Source organism: Hoplias malabaricus, unplaced genomic scaffold (assembly GCF_029633855.1).
Source record: "Hoplias malabaricus isolate fHopMal1 unplaced genomic scaffold, fHopMal1.hap1 scaffold_29, whole genome shotgun sequence".
Classification (NCBI taxonomy): Eukaryota; Metazoa; Chordata; class Actinopteri; order Characiformes; family Erythrinidae; genus Hoplias; species Hoplias malabaricus.
Window position 1 is genome coordinate 429589 of NW_027101104.1, and position 11612 is coordinate 441200.

Below are 11612 nucleotides of genomic sequence, written 5' to 3' on the forward strand. Positions count from 1 at the left end.
CAGAGACCCAGAGCCCCAGGGACCCAGAGCCCCAGAGCCCCAGAGCCCCAGAGTCCCAGAGTCCCAGAGTCCCAGAGCCCCAGAGACCCAGGGACCCAGAGCCCCAGAGTCCCAGAGCCCCAGAGCCCAAGAGCCCCAGGGACCCAGAGACCCAGAGCCCCAGAGCCCCAGAGCCCCAGAGTCCCAGAGCCCCAGTGCCCCAGAGTCCCAGAGCCCCAGAGCCCCAGAGTCCCAGGGACCCAGAGTCCCAGAGCCCCAGGGACCCAGAGACCCAGAGCCCCAGAGCCCCAGAGACCCAGAGCCCCAGAGCCCCAGGGAACCAGAGCCCCAGAGTCCCAGGGACCCAGAGACCCAGAGACCCAGAGCCCCAGGGACCCAGAGCCCCAGAGTCCCAGGGACCCAGAGCCCCAGAGCCCCAGGGACCCAGGGACCCAGAGCCCCAGAGCCCCAGAGTCCCAGAGCCCCAGAGTCCCAGGGACCCAGAGACCCAGAGCCCCAGAGCCCCAGAGTCCCAGGGACCCAGAGCCCCAGAGCCCCAGGGACCCAGAGCCCCAGAGCCCCAGAGTCCCAGAGCCCCAGAGCCCCAGGGACCCAGGGACCCAGAGTCCCAGGGACCCAGAGCCCCAGAGCCCCAGGGACCCAGGGACCCAGAGCCCCAGAGCCTCAGAGACCCAGAGCCCCAGAGACCCAGAGACCCAGAGCCCCAGAGTCCCAGAGCCCCAGGGACCCAGAGCCCCAGAGTCCCAGGGACCCAGAGACCCAGAGCCCCAGGGACCCAGAGCCCCAGAGTCCCAGGGACCCAGAGACCCAGAGCCCCAGAGCCCAGGGACCCAGGGACCCAGAGCCCCAGAGCCCCAGAGTCCCAGAGCCCCAGAGTCCCAGAGCCCCAGAGTCCCAGAGCCCCAGGGACCCAGAGCCCCAGAGTCCCAGGGACCCAGAGTCCCAGGGACCCAGAGCCCCAGAGCCCCAGAGTCCCAGAGCCCCAGAGCCCCAGAGCCCCAGAGCCACAGGGACCCAGAGCCCCATGGACCCAGAGCCCCAGAGTCCCAGGGACCCAGAGACCCAGAGTCCCAGGGACCCAGAGACCCAGAGCCCCAGGGACCCAGAGCCCCAGAGCCCCAGAGTCCCAGGGACCCAGAGACCCAGAGCCCCAGAGCCCCAGAGCCCCAGGGACCCAGAGACCCAGAGCCCCAGAGCCCCAGAGCCCCAGAGTCCCAGGGACCCAGAGCCCCAAGGACCCAGGGACCCAGAGTCCCAGGGACCCAGAGTCCCAGGGACCCAGAGACCCAGGGACCCAGAGTCCCAGAGTCCCAGAGTCCCAGGGACCCAGAGCCCCAGGGACCCAGAGCCCCAGGGACCCAGGGACCCAGGGACCCAGAGACCCAGAGCCCCAGAGCCCCAGAGCCCCAGAGCCCCAGAGCCCCAGAGTCCCAGGGACCCAGGGACCCAGGGACCCAGGGACCCAGAGCCCCAGAGCCCCAGGGACCCAGAGTCCCAGGGACCCAGAGACCCAGAGCCCCAGGGACCCAGGGACCCAGGGACCCAGGGACCCAGAGACCCAGAGCCCCAGAGCCCCAGGGACCCAGGGACCCAGGGACCCAGAGACCCAGAGACCCAGAGCCCCAGGGACCCGGCGCACCGGTCGAACCTATCTGGCCCACACTTAAGCCCCCGCCCTCGGACTAAACCAATCAGCCTGCCCCGTCAAAAAAGATGCCCACTGGTAGACCTGGAACCTTAAAATATATTGGAAGTGGGATGGTTGCCCAATTGCTGTATACTATATTGCAAGTTCATCCTGCCCACTGGTGGACCTGGGAGCCAAAACGGCGCGCAATATATTGGAAGTGGGACGGTTGCGCAATCGCTGTACAATATATTGGAAGTGGGATGGTTGCCCAATTGCTGTATAATATATTGCAAGTTCATCCTGCCCACTGGTGGACCTGGGTGCCAAAACGGCGCGCAATATATTGGAAGTGGGACGGTTGAGCAATCGCTGTACAATATATTGGAAGTGGGATGGTTGCCCAATTGCTGTACAATATATTGGAAGTGGGATGGTTGCCCAATTGCTGTATAATATATTGCAAGTTCATCCTGCCCACTGGTGGACCTGGGTGCCAAAACGGCGCGCAATATATTGGAAGTGGGACGGTTGAGCAATCGCTGTACAATATATTGGAAGTGGGATGGTTGCCCAATTGCTGTACAATATATTGGAAGTGGGATGGTTGCCCAATTGCTGTATAATATATTGCAAGTTCATCCTGCCCACTGGTGGACCTGGGAGACAAAACGACGCGCAATATATTGGAAGTGGGACGGTTGCGCAATCGCTGTATAATATATTGGAAGTGGGATGGTTGCCCAATTGCTGTATAATGTATTGGAAGGACCCTCCGTCAAATCTCAAAGTTCATTCTGCCCACTGGTGGACCTGGGAGACAAAACGCCGCACAATATATTGAAAGTGGGATGGTTGCCCAATTGCTGTACAATACATGGGAAGTGGGATGGTTGTCCAGTTCATTACACCCTCATCCTGGGCCTCTGATTAGGCTTGCCCCGGAGCTTACCACCGGTGCCTACCTCCAGGGGCTTATTCACCCCAACGCCCTGGTCCCCTAACCCGGCATGAATTTCACCAAGGGTCCCCTACCTCCGGGGCTCCCTATCAGCCAATACATTAAGAACACCTCATCCTGGGCCTCTGATAAGGCTTGCCCCGGAGTTTACCACCGGGGCCTACCTCCGGGGCCTAATTAAACCCAACGCCCTGGTTCCCTGAACGGGCCTTATTCAAACAACCTCTCCGCCGCCTAAGCTCCGGAGCTTCCTTTTGGCTCCCAGAGGCCCAGAGGCCCAGGCTCCCAGAGGCCCAGAGGCCCAGGCTACCAGAGGCCCAGGCTACCAGAGGCCCAGAGACCCAGGCTACCAGAGGCCCAGGCTCCCAGAGACCCAGAGGCCCAGAGGCCCAGAGGCCCAGAGACCCAGAGGCCCAGAGTCCCAGAGACCCAGAGACCCAGGGCCCCAGAGACCCAGAGCCCCAGAGCCCCAGAGCCCCAGGGACCCAGGGACCCAGAGACCCAGAGACCCAGAGACCCAGAGACCCAGGCTCCCAGAGGCCCAGAGACCCAGAGACCCAGAGACCCAGAGCCCCGGGGACCCAGAGACCCGGAGACCCAGAGCCCCAGAGCCCCAGAGCCCCAGAGTCCCAGGGACCCAGAGCCCCAGAGCCCCGGGGACCCAGAGCCCCAGAGCCCCGGGGACCCAGAGACCCAGAGCCCCAGAGCCCCAGAGGCCCAGAGGCCCAGAGGCCCAGAGTCCCAGAGACCCAGAGACCCAGAGCCCCAGAGCCCCGGGGACCCAGAGCCCCAGAGCCCCGGGGACCCAGAGACCCAGAGCCCCAGAGTCCCAGGGACCCAGAGCCCCAGAGCCCCAGAGACCCAGAGTCCCAGAGCCCCAGAGTCCCAGGGACCCAGAGCCCCAGAGCCCCAGAGCCCCGGGGACCCAGAGCCCCAGAGCCCCGGGGACCCAGAGACCCAGAGCCCCGGGGACCCAGAGACCCAGAGCCCCAGAGCCCCAGAGACCCAGAGACCCAGAGACCCAGAGCCCCAGAGCCCCAGAGACCCAGAGCCCCAGAGACCCAGAGCCCCAGAGCCCCGGGGACCCAGAGCCCCAGAGCCCGGGGACCCAGAGACCCAGAGCCCCAGAGTCCCAGGGACCCAGAGCCCCAGAGCCCCAGAGCCCCAGGGACCCAGAGCCCCAGAGTCCCAGAGCCCCAGAGCCCCAGAGCCCCAGAGCCCCGGGGACCCAGAGCCCCAGAGCCCCAGAGCCCCGGGGACCCAGAGCCCCAGAGCCCCAGAGCCCCGGGGACCCAAAGCCCCAGAGCCCCGGGGACCCAGAGACCCAGAGCCCCGGGGACCCAGAGACCCAGAGCCCCAGAGCCCCAGAGACCCAGAGACCCAGAGCCCCAGAGCCCCAGAGACCCAGAGCCCCAGAGACCCAGAGCCCCAGAGCCCCGGGGACCCAGAGCCCCAGAGCCCGGGGACCCAGAGACCCAGAGCCCCAGAGTCCCAGGGACCCAGAGCCCCAGAGCCCCAGAGCCCCAGGGACCCAGAGCCCCAGAGTCCCAGAGCCCCAGAGCCCCAGAGCCCCGGGGACCCAGAGCCCCAGAGCCCCGGGGACCCAGAGACCCAGAGCCCCAGAGTCCCAGGGACCCAGAGCCCCAGAGACCCAGAGCCCCAGGGACCCAGAGACCCAGAGCCCCAGAGTCCCAGAGACCCAGGCTCCCAGAGGCCCAGAGGCCCAGAGGCCCAGGCTACCAGAGGCCCAGAGGCCCAGGCTACCAGAGGCCCAGGCTCCCAGAGGCCCAGAGGCCCAGGCTACCAGAGGCCCAGAGGCCCAGAGCCCCAGAGCCCCAGAGACCCAGAGGCCCAGAGACCCAGAGTCCCAGAGACCCAGAGACCCAGGCTACCAGAGGCCCAGAGGCCCAGAGGCCCAGGCTACCAGAGGCCCAGGCTTCCAGAGGCCCAGAGAAATTTTATTTATATTTGATTTGGACATTTTACGCTCTTTCTGGACCCTTAGACCCTCCCCCAAGCTTTGGGCGGGACTTTAGAGAGGTCAAAGTTGAATGCATCCCATTTGCAATATATATGACACTGTTAAATATATTGGAAGTTGGATGGTGTAGGTTATTCCATTCAGAAAGCCAATCAGAGCCAATCAGAGCCAAGTGACACATACTAAAGGGATGGGCCCAACGTTCTGAACTCCTAGATGGAGCACCAGTGCCCCTAGTGCTGTCCAAATGGCGATTTTGCCGCGGGTATCAAACTGGAAAAAGTTATCACTCAGTGTCCAAATGGTCATGCTTTATACGGCATTATGGATCCATAACCGGCATACAATCCCACTGTGGTCATAAGTGTCCAATGGCAATATATTTGAATGGGCCTTTGTCCAGAAAGTGTATAGTGGGGCTAACTTAAGAGAGTCATAGTTACTCCCGCCGTTAACCCGCGCTTCGATGAATTTCTTCACTTTGACATTCAGAGCACTGGGCAGAATTCACATCGTGTCAACACCCGGTCCAAGAGCCTTCACGATGCTGTGTTTTAATTAAACAGTCGGATTCCCCTTGTCCGCAGCAGTTCTAATTCGGCTGTTAGGTGCCGGCCGAGAGACCCGGCCCCGGAGGTCTCCCCCCGAGGCGAGACTCATAAGCCCGAGAGATCCACGGAGCCTAGGCTCGGCGCGCGAGGCTCCAGGGACACCGCCCCGACCCACCGAAGCCCCACCACCGGCGGTGGCCCGCTACGAGTCCACACACGCACGAGAGACCGCAACCCCCCCACGCGGACCTACGTTCCATTGCGTCCCTCCGCGTCCCATCGGGGGAGAGCGAAGGGCCGGACGCTCGAGCTTAGCCGGGGGCGGCCCACCCGGCGACGGGCGTCGGGAGCCCGGCCCGGCTTAGGTAGGGAGAGGGAGGCCGAAGGCGGTCATCCGACGGAGGTTAGTCCCGAAGGACGCTCCCCCGCCGGCATCCCACCGACGACCGGCTCCCCTACCGTCGACCTGACCGAGGCCCCCTAAGCGCCACCGCCGAGGGGGGGACACGCACCGGGGCTTAAGGTCTCGCTCGCCGCGACCCACTCTCATCGACCCCGACAGACAGACGGAGCCTTGTTCACGGGGGTTTGGATATACTGGGGGGACAATCTCTCGCCGTGCGCTTCCTCGCGCGCAGGACCCAGTGGGGGGGGGCCCGAAGGTGGACCGGGAACAGCTCCCCGTCGCACGGGCAGCACCGGGCTTTCGGACCCCGCATCAGCAGACACGGGCCCGACCGAGCTCAGCCATTAGAGCCAATCCTTATCCCGAAGTTACGGATCCGTCTTGCCGACTTCCCTTACCTACATTGTTCCAACACGCCAGAGGCTGTTCACCTTGGAGACCTGATGCGGATATGGGTACGGCCTGGGGGGAAATTCACTATACCTCCCCCGGATTTTCAAGGGCCGATGGGAAACGTCCCGGCCGTCGCATAGCGCATGCGACGCCTTTCAGAGCGTTGAGCCCCTATCTCGGGGTCGAACCCATTCCAGGGCGCTCCAGCTCTTTAGCAAGGAGAGAGAATCCTCCCCGGGGTCCCCACCGGCGTCTCCGGGTTCGTTTGCGTTACCGCCACGGGAGCGCCTCTCGGCGGCTCGATCTCCACCAATCCCAGGTACGGGGATATTGGCCCGATCCCCTTTCGGTCAGCGCGAGGCAGACGAGACCATCGCCCCAGCATTTTCCGAACGGCGCTCGCCTATCCCTTAGGACCGACTAACCCACGGCCAAGCGCTGTCGGCGTGGAACCCTTCTCCACTTCGGCCTTCAAAGTTCTCATCTGAATATTTGCTACTACCACCAAGATCTGCACCCGCGGCGGCTCGACCCAGGCTCGCGCCAAAGGCTTCTGCGCCACCGCGGCGCCCCTCCTACTCGTCGCGGCATACGGTCCCATGAGTCTCGGTTCTCTCTCTCATTCTCGCTGGCTTTTGGGGGGGGTGGGAGACAAGTACCGCCAGCGACGGCCGGGTATGGGCCCGACGCTCCAGCGCCATCCATTTTCAGGGCCAGTTGATTCGGCAGGTGAGTTGTTACACACTCCTTAGCGGATGCCGACTTCCATGGCCACCGCCCCGCTGTCTATATCAACCGACACCTTTCTTGGGGTCTGATGAGCGTCTGCGTCGGGCGCCTTAACCCGCGCGTTCGGTTCATCCCGCAGCACCAGTTCTGCTTACCAAAAGTGGCCCACTCGGCACCGTCAATTCCATGCCCGGCTCCAAGCCTGCGAGCCGGGCCTCTTACCCATTTAAAGTTTGAGAGTAGGGCGAGGCCCGTTTCGGCCCCGCGGCCTCCAGTCATTTCTTTACCGGATAAAACTTGAAGTTTCGGCGCCGGCTATCCTGAGGGAAACTTCGGAGGGAACCAGCTACTAGATGGTTCGATTAGTCTTTCGCCCCTATACCCAGGTCGGACGACCGATTTGCACGTCAGGACCGCTGCGGGCCTCCACTCAGGGTTTCCCCTGGCTTCGCCCTGCCCAGGCATAGTTCACCATCTTTCGGGTACCACCGCGTATGCTCTGGCTCCGCTCTCCGCACGTGGGAAGAGCAGGCCGGTGGTGCGCCGCCCGCCCCCTCGGAGGGTTAGGACGGATCCCACCTCAGCCGACGCGCGCCGGCCTTCACCTTCGTTGCGCCTCCGGGGGTTCTGGTCCCTTCGACTCGCATACGCGTTAGACTCCTTGGTCCGTGTTTCAAGACGGGTCGTTCGGGGTCCGAACTTAGCCGCTGACCTTAGGCGTTCGGGTGCTGTGGGCCTGGATCGCCCCCCGCATCGCCGTAGCGGGCCTAGCCCGGGGCTGAGGACAGCCCAGCCGGCCCGCTTCGACCGAACGATCGGGGGGGGCCCCCATCCCCATCCCGGAGGAGGGGAGAACGCGGAAAGGACATTGCTCCACGGCCCCGGCGTTATCGGCGAAGTCGGAGCGAGGGGCTGTAGCGGAACGCCCGTGTCCGGGGGCCGCGTGGGGACTCCCTTCTCCGGACGGACCTACCTTCACCCTCGGGCCCTTCCAAGCCTAACCGGAGCCGGTCGCGACTCACCACCACGCGGGGAAAGTACACCGGGCGGGGCCGGACCTCCGTACGCCCGACAGGCCCGAAGTCCAGAGGCGAAGCGCAGAGCCGAAGCGGGGAGCGGTGGAGTCGGCACCCCACCCCTCTCGCCCGGATACGCTCGCACCCCCGACCGCGGAACCCGACGAGCGCGGGGCCGTCCGCCCGGCTGAATCCCCCGGGGCAGTCTTCTCGGTCCCCGTACGTTTACCTCTCAACGGTTTCACGCTCTGTTGAACTCTCTCTTCAAAGTCCTGTTTCAACTTTCCCTCACGGTACTCGGTTCGCTATCGGTCTCGTGCCGGTATTTAGCCTTAGATGGAGTTTACCACCCGCTTTGGGCTGCATTCCCAAGCAACCCGACTCCGAGAAGCCCGACCTACCCGGGCGGGAACGCGGGACTCGCTACCGGGCTTTCACCGTCTATGGGAAGAAGCCACGTTCGCGAGGACTTGGTCCCGCGTCCGCACCGAGACGGATCTTACGGACTTCCGTACGCTACATTTCCCGGCCAACCCCGGTCAGGGGAAAGTGGGATTCAGCGCTGGGCTCTTCCCTGTTCGCTCGCCGCTACTAAGGGAATCCTTGTTAGTTTCTTTTCCTCCGCTTACTGATATGCTTAAGTTCAGCGGGTCGTCTCGTCTGATCTGAGGCCGCACACAGAGGTTTCTTATGCGGGGGCGAGGGCGGAGGCGGAGGGCCGAAGGCTAGGGGCGAGGGGCGAGAGCCCGGCACGAGACCGAACTCCGCGACACCTTCCCCCCCACCCCGGCCGCTCGCCCGCCCGCTCACTCGCCCGCTCGCTGGGTTTAATCGGCACTCGCCACCCCCGCGTCCGACTGCGCGGAGCCCCGCTCGGGACTCGGGGAGAGACCGTAACGGACGTGGACCCGGACCTACTCGGCTCTCCCTCCGTTCCCTGTACGGAGCTCTCTCGCAACACGGGCCGCGTGGACTGGCTCGGAACCGAGTCTTCGTTTGGGAAGACGAAGGGCCGTTTTCAGGCCCTGCGAGCTTCCAGCCGCGGTCTCTCTCTCTCAGCGGGGGCGCGGAGACCGATCGATGGGTAAAGCGACCCTCAGACAGGCGTGGCCGCGGGATGGACCCCCGCGGCCGCAATATGCGTTCGAAATTTCGATGATCTGTGTCCTGCAATTCACATTAGTTAACGCAGATGGCTGCGTTCTTCATCGAAGCACGAGCCGAGTGATCCACCGCTAAGAGTCGTATTCGGGTTTGTGCCCGGCCCGTTACAGGCCGGGCGAAGGAAGCCATTCGAACAAGAGACAATTTTTGCCAATATATTTCAAGCCGGGTGCCTTCCACCCCCGTGCAGGGGGGGAAAGGTCATTGAACCTGGGCGTCACCACCGGACCGAGGAGTTACGGCCCGGGGGACGATCGCCCGAGTAGGTGCCCGAGACTTACGTGGTTTAGGAGACCGGGGTCTAGGCACCCGCCGTTCCCGGCGAGGCCCAGGGGTTTGGTTCGCTGCGTTACGGGTCCCGGTCTAAGGCATTCAGGCGTGCGCTCAAAGCCAAGCTCTCCACCCCGGAGGGTATGAGCGAGGCCCGGTGGTACGCTCCCAAGTCCCCGCTTAGGGGAAGGCGCTGGGTAGATCCCACCTAGTCAGGACCGGCGGGCACCGGCCGTCTCCTTTCGGGTGTTTATAAACGCATCCGGGGTTCGTGAGGCCCCTTCAACTCGCGCACCGGCCTTAGACTATTATACGGTCCGTCTCTGCGAAGCCAACATCGGGGGTATTTTGCATGCGCTCTTAAGCTCCGCTCTAACCCCGTGAGGGGAAAGAGTTTCGCCCGGCGGTACGCTCCCGTCCACCACCGCCCCCTGTGCCGGGGGGATGGGTTCAGGGAGATCCCACCGAGGCCGGCGAGCACCGGCCAACGCCCTGGGGGTGAGTAAGCCCCTTTGACTCGCGCACGCACAATCAAGCCTTCAACGATCAATGGTTTTTTGGGTTTAACTACCCGGCGGGCGGCTCCGGCGCCACTCTTCCCCCCGCGAACGGGAGGGGCGGACCGGGGTACCTATGCACCTAAGGCGGTCCTCGCATAACCCCGAGTTCCGAAGCCGGCTCGCTACGTCCACCCACCCGGAGGGGGGAGAGACTCACGTCGGCCGACGACGAAAGGTACGAGGCTTCTGCGGTCCATACCTTGAAGGTACCCGCCGGGGGGGAGGTTCGGCCTCTCGAGTCCGACTCGACAACCGGCACGGACGGCGGGCGCCGACCGCGGCCAGGTCACCGTTATTGATCCTTCCGCAGGTTCCCCTACGAAAACCTTGTTACGACTTTTACTCCCTCTAGATGTCCGGGTTCGATCGACTTCCCATCGCCCGGAGGCGACCCCCGTTCGAGGGCCGCCCCGGGGACGGTCCGAGGACCTCACCGAGGCATCCGATCGGTAGTAGCGACGGGCGGTGTGTACAAAGGGCAGGGACTTAATCGACGCGGGCTGGTGACCCGTGCCTACTTGGAATTCCTCGTTCGAGGGGAATAGTTGCAATCCCCTGTCCCCAGCGGGGAATGGCGTTCATAGGATTGCCCGCACCTCTCGGCGTAGGGTAACTTACATGTTGAACCAGCCATTGTAGCTCACGTGCGACCCCGGACTTCTAAGGGCATCACAGACCTGTTATTGCTCCATTTCTCAAGTGGCTTCTGTGCCACAAATCGCTCTAAGAAGTTTAGCCACCGACCGCTGATTCCCACCGGGCGAACCCCAACCTTCAGGCCCGCGGTAAGCGGGAGGGCACCGGGGAGGGGAGAGGGAAGGCGAAGGCGAAGGCGAAGGACGGACAACCCACACCCGGAGAGCGGAACGAGGTGCGGACGGCATCGGGGAGGGAACCGAACGCGAAGGGGAGAGGCCGGAGCCACCCACTCGACGCAGAACTGAACCCCCGTCAACCGCATCACCTCCCCGAACCGATCCGGGGTAGAACCGGACCCCCGCCGAAACCCCCAACACCCCCACCCCGATGGGGACCCCCCGCGAACGGGGACCTTCGGGGATAGAGTCCGACCCAGGAGAGGGGCCGTGTAACTACTTAAAGGATGGGATCTCGTTCGTTACCGGAATTGACCAGACGAATCGCTCCACGAACTACCAACGGCCATGCACCACCACCCACAGAATCGAGAAAGAGCCGTCAATCTGTCAATCCTTACCGTGTCCGGGCCGGGTTAGGTTCCCCGCGTTGAGTCAAATTAAGCCGCAAGCTCCACTCCTGGTGGTGCCCTTCCGTCAATTCCTTTAAGTTTCAGCTTTGCAACCGTACTCCCCCCAGAGCCCAAAGACTCGTGGTTTCCCGGACGCTGCCCGGCGGGTCATAGTCGTTAACCCAACGCCGCCGGATCGCGGGTCGGCATAGTTTACGGTCGGAACTACGACGGTACCTGATCGTCTTCGATCCTCCGACTTTCGTTCTTGATTAATGAAAACATTCTTGGCAAATGCCTTCGCTTTTGTCCGTCCCGCACCGGTCTACGAATTTCACCTCTCTCGGTGCGGTACGAATGCCCCCGGCCGTCCCTCTTAATCATGACCTTTGGTCCGTCAAACCCACGAAATAGGACCAAGAGAGCGGTCGGATACCCCCCCGGCTCGGGGAACCGTGCGGCGGCCAGAAACGCCGGGCGTCACACCCGGGCGCCCCCGGCCCCACCCGGCCGCCTCGCCGAAGAGCTCCGACTCGCCCCCCATGGGAAGGCCTTATTCCATTATTCCTAGCTCAGTCCATTCAAGGCACGCTTCGGCCTGCTTTGAGCACTCTGTTTTGTTCAAAGTAAACGCACCGGACCCTTCCGCCCCCCACGTATTCAACCGCGGCGGACGACCCAGCTAAGGGCCTCTCCGCGGAGGAAGGGAGCAGAGGACACCGGATGAGTAGGGACAAGGTCCCGCGA

At 63.6% G+C, this 11612-nt stretch overlaps 1 non-coding gene across 1 annotated transcript; it reads right to left on the minus strand.

Moving 5' to 3' along the window:
* Window positions 1-8754: 8754 nt before the first annotated feature.
* LOC136684602 (5.8S ribosomal RNA) lies at window positions 8755-8908 on the minus strand. The gene has a single exon (XR_010799743.1). It is a non-coding gene; the product is annotated as a 5.8S ribosomal RNA (ribosomal RNA).
* Between the last annotated feature and the right edge of the window lie 2704 nt (window positions 8909-11612).